This window comes from Ixodes scapularis, unplaced genomic scaffold, assembly GCF_016920785.2.
Source record: "Ixodes scapularis isolate PalLabHiFi unplaced genomic scaffold, ASM1692078v2 PGA_scaffold2__306_contigs__length_199485367, whole genome shotgun sequence".
In the NCBI taxonomy this organism is placed as follows: domain Eukaryota; kingdom Metazoa; phylum Arthropoda; class Arachnida; order Ixodida; family Ixodidae; genus Ixodes; species Ixodes scapularis.
The window spans coordinates 5,975,455-5,991,247 of record NW_024609857.1 but is presented as its reverse complement, the minus strand read 5'-3'; the positions used below and the strand labels follow the sequence as shown (position 1 = coordinate 5,991,247).

General features: G+C 45.5%; 1 pseudogene; it reads left to right on the top strand.

Annotated features, from left to right (window-relative positions):
• The window catches only part of LOC115316982, a 34,196-nt pseudogene that overhangs the window by 9,382 nt on the left and 9,021 nt on the right, over positions 1 to 15,793 (top strand).

The window sequence follows — 15,793 nt, the reverse complement described above, 5'->3', positions numbered from 1 at the left end:
CGAGATGCAAATTTTCTAAAACATAAAATTGTTGCACCCCGCTTTAAAGTGGCTTGCTGCACCATCACTGACGTAGGTCACATGAGCATACCCAAACTGGATTCCACAATTTTCTAAACCGTTGTCATATAAATAAAGTTAAAGATAATCTCATTCAATTGAAATTCTTTTTTTTTTTCGGTATTCTTTTTTTTTTTTTTTTTTGCGTTGTGCGGCTTTTTACGGCGGCGGAACTATTGGCGCTCACAGGCGGCGCGGGTTCAGATTCTGCCGCGCCCTACCTCCTATATCAAGTTACCGCCAAGGTTGTAGGCTGATCTGTTTGCAAAGTCACTCCGGTTGCTTCCTTTGCGTCGCGTAGACGGAAACGCTACACACCGGCTGTTGAAACAGGCACCGCGAAGCATGTCACTGGGTGGCCAGCTGGTGGAACAGGCACCGCGAAGCATGTTACAGGGTGGCGCACACGATCGCTCTCGGGCCTTGGGCATTTTGGGTCACTTGTACGAAAATGTATTAAAAATTTTCCCTTCAAAACTACCGTCCACCTCTGTGCTGTCAGTTTGTATTTTCCTGACCACCACGTAGTATTTGTACGCTTTTTAATAATATAAAAATTGTGACGAATGGGTATGTGCACTCCACATTTATGGGAACCACGTTATCGCCAATTTGGCCCTATTTCTTGCTTTATAACTTCAAAGCCACACAAATATTGCATTATGTATTTGCAGATTCTGTTAGTACATATTATAAATGTTAATATCGGAGATTTTAAAGAAAATTAAAGAATGCTTTTTTTAATGATTTTCAAAGCAATTCATTTTTAGTTGAATGCCCGTCGGTGAGGAATTCTCGTAAATATCTGCCGCTAACGAAGACAACGGCATTTCATGCACAAACAATATACAGAGCAACACACTGGCAAAGATTGAAGAGCTTAGCCTTTATAGATACGGAGAAAAAAAATCTTCTATACAGAGCGCTCTTGCGCAATGTGCCGTATTTGCGATTTTATTTCTCAAAATAACGACCCTAATTCTCGGAGACTTATCTGAAAACGTCAAGGAGTTGAGTGACCAACTCAACCGTGAACGATGTTACAAATATAGTTCTGCTTTCGCACCAATATTGTTCTTCAATATTGTTGCTAAACATTTCAAGGAGTGGGTAGCGGTCATCGCGCCAGTTCTAAAGAAGTCAAATTTGGGGGTTTTACGTGCCAAACCTACGACGGGCATCTGGCACGCCCCAGCGGAGGACTGAGGATTAATTTCGACCACCTGGGGATTTTTTGACATGCAACCGAAAGCTCGGTTACACGGCGCCTCCTCCGCAATAAGCCTTCGTCATATTGCGGGCACCTCGGTCGGGATTCGAACCCGCCACCTGGGGATCCGTAGGCCGGCGCTCTCGCGTGGGAGCCACCGAGGCGGCACGCGGCAGTTCTTGAACGGCAAGAAAGAAAAGGACGACAGGGAGAGAAAGTTCGCGAGCAAGTTTGAGCCGCTAGGTTTTCGAAGGTCTTTACAATGATATGTAAATAATGTATATATAAATACTGATTGATATAAGTGGTGACCCGGACGTCCCGACAGAACACCAAGGTGAGCAGCGACGGCAACGGATGTCTCTTCTGCAGCGCAACAGTCCCAAGTCGCGGCCCTCGCCGTCCGCCTTCCGCCATTCTGGCTCGCAGATCCGCAATTGTGGTTTGCGAAAATAGAGTCACAATTTGCCTTGCGACGCATCACAGACCAGCAGTCGCGGTTCCATCACGTTGTAAGCGCGTTGACATCAGCAGATGCAGCGGAGGTGCGCGATATTATCCTAGCATCACCCACGCTAACACCCTACGACATCCTCAAGGCAGAACTAGTTCGACGCCCCAGCCTATCCGAACAGCGACGGCTACAACAACTCCTGACTACAGAAGAGCTGGGAGACAAAACACCCTCTCAGTTATTGCGTCGGATGAGGCGCTTGTTGGGAAACGCCACCATTGAGGACTCACTTCTGCAACAATTGTTTTGCAGCGTCTACTCAACGACGTCCGTATGATGCTCGCGTCAGCAGAGAGCGCAACCCTGCATGACCTCGCAAAGGTGGCGGATCGCATTATCGACATATCAACGACACGCCGCCCGGAAGTTTACGAAACAACTCGATCTCGACAACAGCCCTCAGATTTCTGCACCGCCATGGAGCGACGCATGGATGAGTTGACAAAAATGGTGGTTGCTCTTCGCCCTTCACGATCGCCATCACAACGTCGAAACAACTCGCCAGCCCGCTGACGTAGCAGGTCCTACATCGCTGCTAACCAACAATGTTGGTATCACCGCACATTGGGCACCCGCGCCCGGAAATGCAGTTGAACGGCGCCGGGAAACAGCAACGCCAGCTACTAGTGACGACGAGTACGCCTGGCCGGTTGCAACGTCGTCTTTGCCTGTTTTTCTCCCAGATAAGGACACAAAAATTCGTTTCCTAGTTAACACCGACGCCGAGGTGTCAGTATTGCCTCCAACAGCTCAAGATTGTCGTAATCAGCAACCCTCGCAACTTAAAGGGACCATGAAGGCAGTTTCGAAGTTTTATTCGACGATTGAAATGAATGTCAGGCACGTCCCAGATGCTGTTGACCAAGTTCTAGCCCGAACAGAAGTTTGGGTGCCGCACCAATCGAGCAAACAGGCGCGGTAATAATAGCGCCAGATAGCGCCGGGAACGATGCCTGAGACCCCACCAAGGCGGCGGCAGAAAGGTGAACTAAAGTGCGCCGTCGAAGCGTGACGACAACGGGCTCCTCGTCTGGCGATTGGTTCAAACGATTTCGTTGGTGAGATCTGATGAAAAGTTTTTTTTTTTTTTTTTTAACGGTTGGATAATCTTTTGAAGTTGTAGTTGGGAATTAATAGGTTTCATACCGTGTACAAAAGCATAACCTGAAGCGATCCCTCCGTTTGTCACTGGTTGAACGCACCCCGCACTGCTACCCCGGGCGCGTAACAAGCATCGAGCAACCATGGACAAAAAAAAGAAAAAGGTACGAGCGCCGGGGGCGGCGGACTTTTGGTTTTGGTTTCGTGCGTCGTGTCGTGTTCGCTTTGCGAACTGGTGTCTCACCAATCATTTTAAGAAACGGCGCGAATACCACACGGACAAGAAGGAGGAACACACAGGACGAGGCGCTGACTATCAACTGTCTATTCAGAACATATACATAGAAATTCACGCGAGGTCGGCTTCTTCTTTTTCCTCTTCCAGTCATTCGCCATTAAGCACGCAACAAATCAAATTAAAACACACGAGTACATTAAAATACACCAGCACAGGTATAAAAGTCATCGCGTCTTCCTCTTTTCTTCTTTCTTGGATCTTCAATCTTCAATTCTCAGGTCAACTCATGTCCAAAAAAATTACCTCACTGTCCACTAGGTTAATGGATGGTTGGCTCACGCACCCGGGTTTTCGTTTTGCTATATGATAAGCTTCTACTAGCTCCCTCGATAGCTGATCTTTGTGTTTAAACAGCACTTTTGTGTCACTAAATTTTGGCTCACATCCACAATCACGGCAGTGGACAGCTAAATGGGAGTACGCGTTACCTTTTAATGAACTGTGGTGTTCGCGTAGACGAATGTTGAGGCAACGACCCGTCTGACCTATATATGAGTGACCGCATGAGAAAGGTATTTCATAAACGGTCCCCTGTGCACAGGACACGAACTTTATGCCATGCTTGACGCGACATCCAAACAGTTCTGGCTTACTTTTCCTGTCAGCACGCTTGTTAACCACGTTTATAATTCTGCTCAGTTTGTTACGCGCTGAAAAAATTACATTGACCCCATACCTCGAACCGACTCCCTTTAACCCGTGTGAAAGACGATGGATGTAAGGAATAACGGCGACATTCTTTTTGTCTATCTTGGCTTTTTCTTTTTCAGGTTTACTGGAATCAATCTTGATATACCGAGTCACCTTATCGCAGGCTGAAGTAATAATTGAGTCGGGAAAATTAGAGTCTCTTAGTCTAGCGACCTGTACTGAGAAGCTTTCTTTCATCTTATGAAAACAGGTTTTTGTCAACGCTGACTGTAAGCAGGAATATGCAATACCGTTTTCTACGAGCTTTGAGTGTGCTGAACGATAGTCTAGTAGTTTCTTCGTGGATCTGGGGTGGTGCATCCAACATACATGATCTTCTTTCACGTCAACTAGGATGTCTAAAAACTGGATTTTGTGCTCCTTAGGAGTCTCGGAAGTGAAGCGGAGTCCTAACCCTTCCTCCGCGAACGTCTTTAACACTTCACTCATTGTTCTACTAAAATTGTTTTTTTCTACGAAAACCAGGTAATCATCTACATATCTGACAACCTTTTTGGTGTTGTTCGCCAGCCTGTGCTCAAGGGCCCTATCAACTTTACCTAGAAAACTACTGCTCAGCATAGGGGCCACTCTTGAACCTATACATACACCTGACTTTTGTACATAAACGTTGTCCTGCCAATCGATAAACGTGGATTTTAGATACATAGACAAAAGCTCTAGGAACTCGCCCAACTTTCCATTCTAGTAAATCACCAATCATGCCGCGTTTATGTGCAGTAGTAGGTTGCGCGAAAGGTCGACTAAGGACGTGCGGTCGATCGGGCGACGTTAGTTTGCATAAACTGCCGACTGATGCAGCAGTGCGCAGCATTTGGTTGCGCGCCGTCGTCCTGCTTAGAGCTGAGGACAGCGGTCTCAGGATTTGTTCGTTGCATTTCCGACCAGAAGACTTTGAGCAGCACCTTCACGTCAGCCGGAGTCTGGGTAAAAGTGGGGCGGGGAGTCGCTCTGAGGCGGCGACCGAGGAGTTGGCGGTAGGTCTGGGGCGCCCTCGTAAAGCGCCAATCCAGAGTTCTGCGTCCTTAGCAGCATTTCCCGTTCAGTCGGCGTGAGGTCGCTGAACGGGAGCTCAAACTCGTTTGCGAGTGCGGCGTTGTCGTCCATTTCTTCCAGATTTTCTTCACAGACCGCCGTGCACCTGAGCGAACCACGGGAACAACACTGAGTGTGCACTAAATCCTACCGATGCCGACAGTGCTCCCTGACGTCACTTCTCTTTCCAGTGGCGAAAAAGGAAAGAAATCTGAATGTTTGTTTCGGTTTTGCAAATTTATTTGCAGGTACAGAAATAAGAGTCACAACGTTCTAGAAAAAATTGTGTGGCATGCCAAAACCCCAATGCTTCCGAAACGCCTTCTTAAAAAAAATTAAATTGCCTTCATGGTCTCTTTAAGGCGCTTTAAGGCACGGTCATTCACATCTACGGAGTCCGCACTCTCACGATCAACCTAGGATCGCGTCAAGTTTTGTGCTGAATCTTTACCTATCGCAGATATCCAGCATCCAATCCTCGGAGCAGATTTTCTGCAACACTACAACCTCTTGTGGACATCTGTAGCCGTCATCTCATTGATGCCACTACGCTCCTTTCGGTATCAGGGACTCGCACGAAGCTGCAATCAATTGGAGTGACTCCACTGCTCGTCCCGCTAGATTCTCTCTACATTGATATCATGCAAGAATTCCCTTCCCTAGTACGTTCTTGTACTTTCACAAGCCAAGTCAAACACAACGTCCAAAATCACATCGAAACAACAGGACACCCCGTTTATTCACGACCCCGAAGGCTTCCTCCAGAAAAATTCCGGACCGCCAAACAAGCCTTCGACCATATGCTCGAATTGGGTATAATACGTCCAACTTCTAGCTCGTGGGCTTTACCGCTACATATGGTTCCGAAATCAACACCTGGCGACTGACGCCCGGCCCTGCGCGGATTATCGCGCCCTTTATCAAGCGACCACCCCTGATCGCTATCCACGCCAAGCAGCACGGGTTTTGGCCAAGCAATGGCCAATGGCTGGGAATGGTCTTGTGGCCAGTGGGCAGTGGGTCCAGAGAAAGGCCAGTCTCTGGCCAATGTCTGGGCACTGGCCAAAGGGCCATTGTCAGCCATTGGCCAATCCTTGGCCAACTCTGTGCTGCTTCGGCGTGCGCGGCACCCCACATCCATGATGCTGCGTCAATTCTCGGTGGTGCAATGATGTCTTTCAAAGTAGATCTTGTTCGCGCGTACCATCAGATACTGCGTGCTACGATATTAACGTCGAAGTGGATGACCCTCTAAGTCCCAGATTAAAAACTTAACCCTGTCCACTGCCAACCAGCGGGAGATACAGGCCCTGGACAACAAGATCCACGAGACGGTGGAGACAAACAACCAGCTGAAGACAAACCGGGAGTTCTTCCTGAGCTTTGCCAAGGACCCTCAGCTGTTCATCAACAAGTATTCCTTACGAAGAAGTAACGGTGCACACAGTAATTATTTGTAACACTCTATAAAACAGCGTCGCCATACGCTCCCATCCATGTTCTCGCTTCCCCATATAGACTGCCCCACTTTGCGCATAGGCGTCTCCGTGGCAATCGCATCGTCTCTTGCGAAAAAGAAACATACATATTAAAGACTACAAAAAGAAAAGAAAACATAATGAACGTTTTTTCACACGTTTGGTGAAACTTCATGCATGTGGGGAAACTTGTTTCAACTATGAAGTCTAGGGTGGAGCCGTATATATATATATATAATGTGACAGGCTCCGAAATCGGGAATCTACCATTGAAGAGGTCAGACTCCGTCCTAGCAAAACAGAGTTCGAGCAGCACATTTGTTTCTTACATCTTTTCGCATGGCCATAATCAAACTATCATGTGCACCATATTTTCAACAATCGAGAGTTGCTACATTTATCTCTCAGCGTGCGTATTAAACCTGTTTTTCGCTACCACCGCTAGGTGATTATTTTCGGCTTCTTGTTGGTCAAGAGAGCATATCAAGCCTTATCTATCTGCGTCTGGTGCACGCCCTGGCTCTCTTATTGACCAAACTCTCTTTATATACGGATCTGGTCTAGGGAACTGCTCTGCTGGCTTTGCTAGACCCGTTTCCCTCTTTCTTTCTCTCTTTCTCGGTATTATTTTTAATATTATTATTATTATTATTAATATTATTTCTTACAAGATAAAGTGCCTGAGGACACCACCGTTTTCGATCTTATTTTACTCCCTGACTGTCAAACGCTATACGTTCATACTGTGTGTTACATTGCGGCATTTTTGGAGCAACGCATATAAAATAGTAAGCTCATCCTCTCGTGTCTTGCGTCACTTAGAGCTTTTTCAAATTCCCCGCGTTCATACTCGCTATGGCGAAAGTACGTGAGCACATGATGTTCCCCAGATTTTTTTTAACTGCCACCTGAGCTTCTGTCTCTGACTTCATTGCGAGCAGTTAAAAAAGTTTTGAGAAGTATCACTTTCTGCCAAGATCTTCGGTTGGGCATCGTTGTAGGACCTGCACATTTTTTTTATGTTTTTCTTTGCTTAATGTAGGTTCCATTTACGCAGCCTTGGGCTTGTGGCACTTCACCTTTGAACTGGATGCTGTGTATTTGTGTTTAGCATAGTCACCTTTTCCTTCTATGCTTAACGCATAAATTTGCATTGTCAACAAAGCTTTCATTCTTGTTCTTTTCTTGCTTGTTTCCCTTTGCATACAGATTTATGTATGTGTGTGTGTTTGTGTGTCAAACTGTAGCGCAAGATATCCGTGACATCCTAATGACATGTCACATCTGAATATAAGTGAGCTTCAGTTCGCATTCGGGTTCCAAGTTGCTACGTTCAACTGTTAGTTTAGGGTAGCAACGCACAAGCCTCATGCTGGCTTTGATGCGTCCGTTACGCAACCTTTTTTGTGCTAGATGCAATAAACATCTTTATTATTATTCTTAATATTATTTTTATTAATATTTGCCAGAATCACTACCGCAAGGTTGTTCCTGGGTACCCAATAACGATCGATATCAAATTTTGGGTGAGTGCTTGCCCCGTGTTCTACAGGTGGTTTAATGCTTGGGCCGTGCTGCATCGAAGATAAACCGATGCTCGATTTGTCAGATCTGCTCCGCGGTCTGTTTTCAGAATAAGCTGGAAGGGTCGGCCTCGACCTTGCTGTATTCCACCAACCTGAGCGGGGGCATCGTAACGGCCATCGAGAAGTCCACAGCCGTGAATCCGGACGGAAACTTCGCATATTTTCTGACGGGCAAGAAGGTATATCGGTGCACTCCATTCAAATATTTTTTATCGTTATTTTCCTAAAGATTTAAGGTGTTTTATTTGACACAAAGCGGGTTCCCCAAGCACTATTTGTAAGGATGTTCTTTTTTTTTCCATTAAAAATAGACGACGCATTGCCCAACGTTGAGCCTCCGTTCACGTGTAGTGCGAACGGTTCAAACCAGGTGCCAAAGTTTCAGAACTAACCATTGTCTTATTCAAAAGCTATAAGCCTTTTTCTTTTTTGAAACTTTTTATGGAAAAATGGAGCCTGTTCTTCGTTTGCTGCCATTCAGCATTATGTGTTCGAGAGCTCCATCAATTGCCATTTTCATATTGAAAAATAAATCACTTAAAATTAATAATACGATAGCGGTTAGTTCTGAAACTTTGACATCTGGTTCGAGCCTCTAGCCTTACTCTTGGAGAATAAACAATGTGTAAGTTATTTTGGGTAAGAAAGAACATAAAAAAGAGCGAAAACGACTTTCTTTTTCCGTATTCATGGTTGTCGATAATGGTGCTAAATTTTTTATAAAAGTATATGCATATATATAAATATAAAAAGTACTGTACCCCGTTTTAAACACGGAGAGTAGCCGGTCTTAGTTTGAAACGGATACGGGTTCCGGTTCGGGCTCCAAAAGCGTGTCTCCCCGCGAGCCATTCGACAACGACGCCACGGTTTCAAAAATAATCTACGAATGACTGCTCTCAGCCCTTTTTAGGCCACCGCAATTGCTCCAAATTGCCCCAAACGTTGCTCTTTGTTGCAGTCACTTATGGCCTCAAGAAAAGAAACATCCACTGATATGGACTGTGTATGTTATATCACTAAGATAATATGCATATTCAACCGAAAATACATACATCAAATAACTGGCAATTTACGGAAAACTTTGGTGGCCGGTCTTCAAGAAATGCACTCTGAATCTGCGGCCAAAATGGTGCTGGAAGGATTTGTTTGGCGAATTTCGTCATCACAAACGATTTTTAAACCGAGTGGCGCACTTTTTTCAGGTGGTGCGTTTTCCGGTGGGCTCGTGTTCTATCTACGAGAGCTGCTCGGTGTGTATGAACCGCACTCGAGACCCGCTGGTGTGCGTCTGGTGCGGCTCTAAGTGCGCCCACTTTGGCGAGTGCACTCCCAGTACAGCCCTCGACCTGCAGCGCTGTCCCATCGTCCTGGAAAAGGCAATTATGTTCCTATTCGTATAAATAATCCTTCGCGATTTTTGTTTTAATTATATTTTATTTAAAATGTCTTTGGGGAATTGAGATCCTGCGGTAACCTCATAAGGGATGTAAAAAAAAACCTTTGATAGCGTTCAATGTGGTTGGTATACAAAGGGCTACTCCTCAACTTGATCGAAATCCTTGATGCCTCAACGAATCTATAGTCCAGATGAAGGTTCTCAAATCGCCGTATCTGTCTCCGCAGGTGTCCCCGACCAAGGGTCCCAGCTCCGGAGGCACGCTCCTTACCCTGGAGGGCGACAACTTCGGCTCCCCCGCGCACGAACCTGACAGCTCCATCCAGATCACCGTGGGCAACAAGCCCTGTGCACTGGTCCACTGGAATTACACCTTGTCAGTAGCGCTTTTCATCTGGGCCATAGCGTGCGCAATGGCCACGAACTGGTTTTATCGGGCAGACACCAGCACCTTGGAGAAATAATCCTGCTTGTAAACTGAAGTGTATGCTTTCATGTCCTGTGGGCATTCCAAAGACCATTGAAATTTGAAGACGTTGGTGAATCATGCAAGTGGAAGTCTAAATCTCGTGCATCATGTGTGACCTTGCCTGGTGCACTTGACTAACCAGGAAAATTTATATATCTGGAAAGGGTATGTCAACATGGTAGCTGATGACAAATTTCTCTGTTTATAAGCATGACTTACATGACTTTCTTGCCTGACTTACTGTAGGCACTTAAAGATTCCGGAGGGAATTTAATAAGTAACGTTTATGATAACAGTTTTTCCCATTTCATTCGAAAAAAATCTCATTTTCGAAGGCTCTCATCTACTAAAGTTTTCTTGAGTGCATTTCTTATGATATATTCCTACATATAATGATGCCCCGAGACTAAGAATTATTTCGGTCAAAACCTTTTTTACTAGCCTCAACTTGTAACAATCTTAAAACGTTGTTCCTTGTCAAACATCATCAAAGAGAAGACGTAAACATTCCAGACAAGTAGGAGTAACGGTCATAGTCGATTGTGATAGGAACAACTTAAAAATAAACCATCTAGTAGCCTTAAATTGGCATTCGACGTTTCGCTAAGCAATCTGCTTCAAATCCCAGAGGACACTGCGTTTCTCGGCTTAACGTCCTCTGAGCTCGTACCACATACTGCAGTCGCTTAGAACCCTAAAAAGGGTGTATATCGTGGTATCTGTACTATAATTCCTGAATATGTTTTGCTGTCTGCTTAGGCTTGGATGTGTTTTAAAGAGCGAGCTTAAAGGCCGCTGTACAAACGGGACGTTCTGCAGGGAAGAACCTTCTGTCCCGAAGCTGGAGACGGGGAGGGAAAGGGCCAGCGTTGGGTGGAAAGGGCGTCTAGAGAAGGGGATTAGCCTCGGGGCGAGGCCATCCTCTCGAGAGGGGGTGGGGACGGAACAAAGCTGCCGTTGTGGTTCCGGCTACCAGGTGGAAGATAAGCTTGTCAAACGGCGACCTCGGATGCGAGGACGGGCACGTCAGAGAATTTGAAAATAGCTGCTTGATTATCTGGACGACCCAGTGCGGTCTACTGGCTCTAGAAGGTGACTCGGATGAAGAAAACTCGTTTTGCTCCAAAACTCTAAAAGCATTCTGGAACGTGAACTCTTGCCACAAATAAATATAACACATACATGAAAAACTACGAAGGCACCTAAGCTCTCTCCTATGATGTGAAAATGCGCGAGCATTACAGGCAGAGTTATGTTGGCGCAACTTGCAATAAAGAAAGAAAAAAAAAGTTATGTCGGCGCAACTAGGCGCAACGAATAGCGCGCTAGTTTCACGATCAAGAGGGCCTAGCTTCGAAACCGGGCAGGGGATGATTTTTTCTCGTGTTCTTTTTTTATTTCGTTTATTTTTTTTGTTCGGTCACGTGACAATAAAAATCACATGAACAGAATTTTTTTTTTTGCCACGTCGCCAGAGATTTTTTTTATTATTATTACTTCTCCTTTTCTTCTGTCTTTTTTTTTTTCCCCTTTTTTTCGGTTTACGCTCCCTTTTGCAAAACTCTTTGCACCTATTTCGCGCTACTTTAACGTTAGCCAAATCATTTTATTTATGGCAGGGAATTCTGCCGTACGTATCTTATGTTACTATTACCAACCCTGGCTTACAATACGCATAGAGAATTTCGTCCGGCAACCAGTTTGGGAATGACGAGGCCAAATTTGTGTTATAATTTTTTTGAGGTATAAGCATAATTTCGGCCTCGTTATCCGTCGGTCTCTATGAATGGCTCTTCAAGTATCTTTTGGGAAGGCAGACGACAGGCATTTTTAGTGTGCACGTGTGTCGACCAGAGTGAACATTGCTGAAGCGCCTCCAGTGTGATTTTGGCCGTAAATAACTGGAGGCCCCGGGCAAACCCACCCAATGTAGAAAAGTATCTACCTTTCTCGTTTCATAGAGAGCTATGAAAGGGACGAATCCCAGCCGAGTCAAACTAGAGGCTTGCAAACGCAATCGTGTTGACAATAGCTCCATGGAGTTTGTATGACTCTCTCTGGCAGTGTGCAGAGGGTAAAGGCACGGAGGTAATATATGCTTTCGCCTAGTCACCTCGCAAACGGTTGGGTATTAGCTGCAGAGATCCATTTCGCTTTGTTTTATTGCCGGGATTATAGCTTGATTTTTGTGTTCCTAATTTCACAGACAGAACGAAATCGCTTTTCTCGTGTGGCGTCACGGCGGTGAGACAGAAATGAATCAGTGTACCGGAATTCGACGCTTGTGCTCGTTCTATAGCGCTTCTAAAAACCGTGTGATCACGGCTGTCCAATTAACGTCAACAATGCATAAACTGCAGTTACTTGTACTCGTATTGCATCGTGAGGGAACGACTATGACTGGGTAAACAGGAATAGGGAGAATGGGTGCGTGTGATTTGTTGAAGTTCGAATCAACAAATCAAGCTTCAACGAATGCGATAGTATTGCATTCACTGAACCAGCTATATGAGTTTTCAGACGGTATATACCTTCCAAGTATGCGATTCGTGTTCTGCCAGTGGTGCCTCAGCTAAACTAAAAAAAGCAAAATCCACGTTGAAAATAAAAAATGTTTACGGTGACTCGAGCCGCTCCCGCGCCGAATCATGTTTCACGTAAGCGTAATCTTGGGGTCGATGCACGACGAGTTGTCTTCAATCATAAAAATAGTTTGATTACGATTATTGGCAGCGCTAAGAATTTGAAAGCCAAGCAGTGAAGACAACGGTGTTCTTAGAAATATTATATACATTCTATTTTACACTGTTTGACTACGCTGCCGTCGTTATGTTCTTGAATTATTGGCTAGCTTGTGGCGGACAGGGAAGTCTTGCAGGACCATATGATAGGACCTGCACTAAACCTGCCGCGCTTCAAAAAATGTTAGTCCAATGCATACAAGCTTGTTCAAGGCGGACGGAGCGTTGCGCATCCGGCAAAGCGCATACAACCGCTGCCCGCGGCGTTTTTTTTTTTTTTTTTTTTCGAGCAGCGAAATAATTTTTAGTCAAGCAGCAGGCCCCCTCTTCGGCGGGTTAAGCCGGATTAACGGAGGCGTCTCCTAATCCATTCTCCATGTTGTCCCCTCGGGGGAGGGCGGTAAACAGGTGGGGGAGGGCGGTGAAGGAAGGAAAGGAGGGCAGGAGAGGAGGAAACGCAGAAAAAGTGGAAAGCGCGAACTGTACGGCGGCCTTTAAGGCCCAACGACGCTCAAGGTCACGTAACGCCCATGGCTGAGGTGATGGTGGCTGAAGCGTAAGCTCCGCTCGCGTAACCTCTTAAGCGCCGGTAGCTGAAGCTAACGTGACCTAAAGTCGTTGACGTCATCCTTTACGTCGTCCTAGAGGTCGTCCTTGAGGTCGTTTTAGACGCCCTCTTTGATGTCGTCCTTGAGGCTGTCCTAGAGGTCGTCCTAGATGTCGCTCTTGACATCGTCTTATCGGACATCGTCCTAGACCGACGTCATCCTTAAGGTCGTCCTAGAAGCCGTCCTCGACGTCGTCCCACTCGCCGTCCTTGACGCCGTCTTCGACATCGTCCAAGAGGTCGTCCCAGACGCCATTCTTGACGTCGTCCTCAGATGTTATCCTCGATTAAAATTAACTGGTGGGCTAGTTGGTTAAACATGACGTGAAAAAGCGCAAATGATTAAGAAGAGATGTGGACAGGAAAGAGCGCTTCTGACAACTGACATGTATTGAAAGAATTAGAAAAAGACAAAAAGGAAATGAGGGAGTCGAGTGATGAAGAAGAACCGTTGAAAAAAAGAAAGAAAAAGATAACGAAAAAGAAGAAAACGAAAAATAAAAATAAGAAAAGAAACGCATTGAAAGCACTTTTTAAAGAAACGAATAATTAAAAGAATCATTAAATTGAATCGTAGGTATTGAGAAAAGTCGTGTGAAGTGTTACTAGTAATTTGGCTGACAGTGCCACAGTTGGTGTGGACGCTCCTTTTGACAAAATAGTCCGTGCTTCATAAAGTTCACGAGCTCTCTTGTTGTGGGAGCACTTTTAAAACTAACGTATGGTCGAACACTGGGGAACAACCACAGACTCGCACGTCTAAAGCTAAGTGGCCAGACGGCGACGATTTGAGCTAAATGGCATGCTTCCGCAGTCTCACGTTTACACACAAGCCAGTTTGTCCCACATAAACTTTCCCAGAAGTGCACGGGATTTTATATACGTTGCCAACGCTGCAGCTACTCTACTTGTGCACGTGTCTTGAATCACATTGTTCGGTGGTGCTTTTTGGAGTGTTGACTTTGGGGCAAGGTCTCTTGAGTTTCTGCGGTGCCGAAAAAACAATAGGTATGTCAAACCGGGAGGCTATCTTCTTCAAGTTGTGAGATACGCGGTGGATGTACGATACAACGGCAGGCCTACGTTTCTTTTAAGTTCTTTCACTCCGCCTGTTGGGATACGCCTATCATTCAGAGATATCAAACAGAAATGATCTTGGATACCCAGTATCTTGGAGTCGTTTAACCTGCTAGTCGAATCTCTTCTGGGCCGTGTGGTATAGCATGATTTTATGAGTGCCGCGCTAAGACAACTTTTTGCGATTCCTCTTTTTATAATCTTGGAATGTGTCGAATCAAATGAAACAAGGCGTTTCTTTGGCCGTGGTGAATAGATCCAGTAAGTGGAGTTATTTTTAAATGTGAGCTTCAGGTGTAAAAATTGAAGCACGCTCTTTGGTGGTAACTCATGTATAAAGTTTGGCTCTTGAGCTCGACGAAGATGTTACGTATGCTCTCCACCACCTGACAGGTACTATATATCTGGCGTATCAATAAGTAATACCAGGTAGTCCTCAACGTATACCTGAAGATACGTAAAACGTTGGCCATAGGTATGCTCCGTGCCATCTGTGCTCTGTGCACGGTCACAATGCGATAGGAAAATGTCACAAAGCGCTGGTGCTACACACGATCCTATGCATACTCCTTTCTTTTTGGTATAGGAAATTTCGTTGACTGTGACCATTCTGGAGGAAAGGTAGAACCTCAAAAGCTCCAAGAAAGAATCAATCGTAATGCCACACTGGTTTTGAAAAGGAAGTGAGCCATTATCCTCAATACAATTCCTTTTTGAGGCAAACAACCTTTCGTGTGGTACTGAATAAAATATTGCTTCGGCATCAAGAGACATATCAAATCGTGTTGTGTTTACGTTGATATTTAGATAAGATATAACGGCATCGGAATTTGGTATCAGGAAAGGGTCAGCCAAATCGAGAATGGAAAGTTGACGCAACAGGTACCAAGACATAGCTCCCTGCCATGTCCCCTTCTTCTCTTCATAATCATTTACGCTTTTTTTCACATTACGCTACCCTCGATGACGTTAGAGGAAGTTATCCTCGACGTCGTCGTAGACGGCGTTTTCTACATTGTCCTTAAAGTCGTCCTAGACGTCGTTTTTGACATCGTTCTATGCGTCGCCCTTGAGGTCGTTATAGAGGCCGTCTGACGTCTTCCTCGATGTGTGTACGGCAAATTTTAACCATTTAAAAACTACCATTTCCTTTCGATCTCACCAGCAAGCTTGGTAACATCATTGGTGCCGCAATGCATCGAGGGAACTTTGATCTTTCCGCACGCAAAACAAGCTTGCTGGGGCTCTGCGCGTGCAGAGCCCGAGACGGCACAAGCCGTCTCGGGCACTCGCGCCTGCCTACTATGAACTAAAGTTATGGCGGCATCACGCATGCGCCCAACGCTTAGTGAGATCGGTCTGTTGTTTTCAATAACGATTCTTCTGTAAGGCTACTGTATTTAATCGCGTTTAGCAGAATGGACAATTATCAACCAATTTTTAAAGAGGCGGCTTTGTAGGCCCAACCATGTTCAAGGACACGTCCTCAGGGCCACTTAAAGCTAAC